The sequence below is a fragment of the Trachypithecus francoisi genome, unplaced genomic scaffold (genome assembly GCF_009764315.1).
Source record: "Trachypithecus francoisi isolate TF-2019V2 unplaced genomic scaffold, Tfra_2.0 Lachesis_group9, whole genome shotgun sequence".
Taxonomy (NCBI): domain Eukaryota; kingdom Metazoa; phylum Chordata; class Mammalia; order Primates; family Cercopithecidae; genus Trachypithecus; species Trachypithecus francoisi.
The window spans coordinates 9,735,269-9,740,353 of NW_022681474.1; the positions used below are offsets into that span (position 1 = coordinate 9,735,269).

The 5,085-nt window shown below is 39.9% G+C and overlaps 1 non-coding gene across 1 annotated transcript; it reads left to right on the forward strand.

Annotated features, from left to right (window-relative positions):
• The first annotated feature begins 4,626 nt into the window (after positions 1 to 4,626).
• On the forward strand, positions 4,627 to 4,731 carry LOC117082889. The gene has a single exon (XR_004436816.1). It is a non-coding gene; the product is annotated as a U6 spliceosomal RNA (small nuclear RNA).
• The last annotated feature ends 354 nt before the right edge of the window (positions 4,732 to 5,085 follow it).

The following is a 5,085-nucleotide window of genomic DNA, read 5'->3' on the forward strand; positions in this document are numbered from 1 at the left end:
AAAGTCACCTTCCCTCAACAGAGCAGGTCCTAGATGTTCAGATGTGGCTGGAGATTGAACAAACCCTTCCGGAGCACACACTGTGTCTTGAGCACTACGCAAGACACTTCTGTGCCCCTTGTTCTCAGGGATACGGTCAACATATTGTGAGAGAATCTGGCTCACCAGATATGATATTACTGTAAATAGGCTGTGTCTTATTCATCTTTTTTCTTGGCACATAGTGGCCGCTTACGAAGGGGGATGTCAGGAAATCTTATGCATCCTCCTTCTTGCTCTTTTTCTCTCACTCCGCTCTTTCTCCTCCTTAGAAGCAGGGGAAAATGGAACTGAAGTGGGCCTGGCTAAGCATTTCAAGTTTCCAACATGGTGTTAATATTTTCATGCAGGTTTTGGTATCTCTGTCTCTCAGCAGTAACCAGAGCCCAACGCAAACTTGCAAATAGCCAAATTAGTCTTTATTTCCCTTGGGGTTTCCCCTGCTGCTCCCTCTTTCCTGATGCAGAGGGCTGGCTAAGTGTTGGGATGTGTGGTGGAGATGTTGCTGATCAGAGGCTTTTTTTTTTTTTTCTTGAAACGGAGTCTCACTCTGTTGCCCAGGCTGGAGTGCACTGGTACGATCTCAGCTCACTGCAAGCTCCACCTCCTGGGTTCAAGTGATTCTCCTGCCTCAGCCTCCCATGTAGCTGGGATTACAGGTGCATGCCACCACGCCTAGCTAATTTTTGTATTTTAGTAGAGATGGGGGTTTCACCATATTGACCAGGCTGGTCTTGAACTCCTGACCTCAAGTGATCTGCCCGCCTCAGCCTCCCAAAGTGCTGGGATTACAGGCGTGAGCCACCGTGTCCAGACTGAGCAGCGTCTTTATTTTCTCTGCTCCTTCCTTATGCCTGGCTTACGGTGAACATGCCTGGGTCAGAGGTCAGGGATGCCAACTTCGCCAAAAGCAAAGGTGCATATAAAGCTATTTCATATGGTATACGAAGTGGAGTTTATGAACTAAGGCCTGTCAGCCTCTCCTCTCCCTGGGATCCAATCTTGTTGTTAGAAGTAGAAATCTAATTTTACTTGGATTACTACCATGACAACATTTCTCTGCTTTAAACTATTCAAGCTTCAGGCAAGATAGTGTTGCTGACACTTTTCCCCATATCTTCCCCAAAATTACATCTTTCTGCAAGTGAATGCATAATTTTCACTGCTTTTTCTTTTTCTCAAAATTTTGAATCTCCCACAAGAATAATTAGAAATAATTCTGTGGTAGATCCTTGTTTTTGCAAGCAGTAATAGTACACACCTAAGAAAAAAGGATATAAAAGAAAAAAAAGGAAAAGACAGGCAATTATGAGACTGTGTAGGATTTAGCTCAGCATTTTTGTTAACAGATCTGTATATTAAACTGAGCCTTTACCAAAAAAATGGACATGTATGTTTTAAACTTATAATGTAGAGAGTAAACATTGCAGAAATGATTAACACTTCAAATGATCTACGTACTAATAATTTTGAGTTATTTTCTAACATATACAATGTATAAGAGTCCCAAGACCATAAAGAAGGGTTTTCTAATGCCCACAGTTAACAGTCCTTAAAGTCAAAGTCTTGCTTCAAAATGGCCTTTCTTATTTACCACCTGTAAGGTCGGGTGGAAGACAACATCCTTCAGAAAAATTTCTGTGTTCAGTTTCTCTCTGAGGTTATCAAACCGTCTCAACTCTACCCCATCGCCCCAAAACCCCAAGTGATTTTAGGGTTTACTCTGTCTTGGTCCTGTGATGCCATAGGCCTTTCTGCCTCGAGGCAAAACCTCCCCTCCCAAAGAAAGAGATACATTGGCAAGGGGAGTCAGGAAATTTGAGTTCTAATACCTGCTGATTACCTATACCTTTATGCCCAAGGTGTCTATAAAATGAGGAAATTGGAACAGGTGATCTCTCAGGTCCTTTCTAGCTCAGTGATTCAGACTCTACTCTCTCCTATCTGAAATTCTGCAATGAGAATGTTCCATTTTTGCCTTAACATAAATGCCCATGAAGGGATAGCATATTAATGCATTTTTAGGAGTTTATATTTTAGTGTGAATTGTTTTGAGAATTGTGATCAAGCTGTAAAACCCTAACTTCAGCGTTATTGCTGCTAATATAGGTAAGTTGACAAAGACTCACTAATTGTGTATTGTTTTTCTTTTAATCTTGTACAAAGTGAGGATTCTCCTTTACACTGTTGCTTGGATGGCTTGCATAGCTCTCTGCAGCCTAATTGCTTCAGAAACAGTGAAGTCTAATTACCAACCCTTCCATGTTTTCTCTGATTTTAGTCTTTGTTCCTGTGTAGATTGATTTCCAAGTGCGCCTTTGAAGATTAATCTCTTCCACTGAGCCCCAGTTAGGGAACAAGATTATGGCACTGGCAGCCAAAGTAACAGCTGTTTTTTTTTTTTTTTTTTTTTTTTTTTTTAGATTCACAAATTGCTACACACTGTACTTTTTAATGGAAAAAATCTATGTATTTGAGCTCTTGTTATATTTTCTGTGGTATCTCGAAAATTCTCTTGGATATAAGCCATGTGGATTTTTCTGCAGTCCTCTCAAGTTTCAAAATAGTGATACTTCAAATGTATTTTGCAGGGTTTCTATCGGTCAAGGGCATGCAGTTCTGAAAATCTTGTGCTGTGAGGTTGGACAGGGCCGTTGGCCTTCTGCCAATAGACTCGCATTGTTTGCCATGTTAACACACAGCCCTGGAAACGCTGCTGGTGTCCCTGCGGCCTTCACTGATTTTCTGAGTATCTGCCCCTTTGCCTAGTTGAAGTGCTTAGTCCCGGCTAGTGAAGCCTTTAGGAGTTTCCAATTTCTTGCTTCACAGATTACTACAAATGAAGACATATCTGGTGAAGGTCGCTCAAGGGACCAAAACATAATCCTAGGACAGGATGTCTGGAAAGGGCGTCTTGCCTGTCTTGCAGCATAATACAGGGTAACAAGCACTGGCTTTGGAATTAAACTTATATCCTTTCATTGCTAAATGGCTTTGGGAAAGTCACATTCCCATTTTGCACTTCAGTTTCAAATATCTACCTTGCAGGTTTGTTGTGATGCTTAGAGATTGTGTGTGAAGTACAAAATATATATATACACACACATATATATATACACACACACATATATATACACACACACATATATATAGACACACACACACATATATATGTGTGTATATATATATATTTTAAAAGTCAACCTTTAGAAATTGCCCCTCTGTTGTCGGATACTTTAGTTGTTTTTGGTGACTCCCCATTATAAACAATGTTAGATTAAACTATCTTATGAGAAAGGTTCTTCTATGCAAAGGCACCAGGATCACCTAAGGTCTCGTCTGCTCAGGTAACCAGGAGAGTGTTTCTCCTTTGGTTACAGTGTGCAGGAATGAGGAGAGAAGGACTGGTAAACATATTAGAGTACATTCCAGTTGCATGAAAGGCATAAGTCCAGAGTCTTTTCATGCAACATGAAACCTTCATGCTGTGGCTAGGGTCCACTCTATAAAGAATATCTTTGCTCTTGCAATTTTCCACTGCGGAATAAGGACATGACTTCAGCAGCAAATCAGACCATAAACCTCTTACATCATGCTAGCCTGTGTCTTTTTATTGGTCTTAGTGTCCCTGTATGTAGTTGTGCAGAGCTGTCATTTATCCCTTTAAAGGGAGTTTCATAAGACATGTGATCTAGTACACAGCTGTGTCAGTCTCATGAGAGGTGAATAAAGTTGACAGGATGATAGTGGAGGAAGACCCAGGATGGTAGGTGTGCAGTGACCCTTGAGCAAACAAATAGCACAAAACAAAACCTGGCACCTATTAACTCCAGGGAAAACAAAAAGCTGTGCAGGGAAGGAAGAGTACTCATAGTTTACTACTCATATCAGCAACAAATGGCATTTACGCAGTCACAGGGAGGTAAACACCAAATCTAAACAAAATTATGGTATAACTACATTGGGAAGACGAGGAACTGGGAAGTGTGTGTGTGTGTGTGTGTGTGTGTGTGTGTGTGTGTGTCTGTGTGTGTGGTGAGAGAAGGAGAGAGGGTGAGAAAGAGTATTATATAATAAATTTCTAGAGTTAGAAACCAAGACAGCAAAATCTGAAAAGTTAAGAAGCAGTAATATAAACATTTTACTTGAAATGTAAAACTCATTCCAAAAGAAATAGCTGAAAAGAATTGAAAGTAGTTGCTTCCAAGAAGTAGGATGCAAAATTATTAGAATGTGTAATCTTAATAAAAATTAAAATGACAGGAAAAAAGGAACCAAGGAAGAAATATCAATTATAATACTTCTCAAGTAAATGTCCTTTAAAAAATGAAATTCTTCCTTTAAAAATGAAGTTGCATTTTACTTATGTGACAGGAATTTCCTTTCCCTGTAAAATAATGACTCTCGATAGGAAAAGACTTCCTAACCCTAAAAATAACACAACTAAGTCAAAATTCAATAAATGGTGATGCATACTAATCGCTTTCATTTCTTTATTAATTTACGTACAACGAAAGGCATCCATTTAAATGGCATTTTGATTTGTATCTGCGCAATCTCAGCCACAATTAATATGTAAATGACGGGGTGCTCCCTCCAGCAGCATATAGACTAAAATGGTAGAGATACAGGGAAGATTAGCAAGACTACCGTGCGAGAATGACACATATTCGTGATGTGTTCCATGTTTTTAGTAACTCAGAAACAGAAAGTCAGATACTGCATGTTCTCATTAAACAATAGGTACACATGGACAGACAGAGTGAAAAATAGACATTGGAGACTCCAAAAGGTGGGAAGTTGGGAGGGGTGTGAGGGATGAGAAATAACCTACTGGGTACATTTTACACCGTTCAGGTGATGGTTACCCTAAAAGCACAGGCTACACCACTACGCAATCTATCCATGTGACTAAAATGCATTTGTACCCCCTAAATCCATAAAAATAAAATAAAAATAAAGGTGTAGATGATGGTGCATTTCCACCGTTGCAAGTTCCTTTCACCCTGTCTCTAATGATGCTCATCCCCAGCCCTGGGCAGCCCT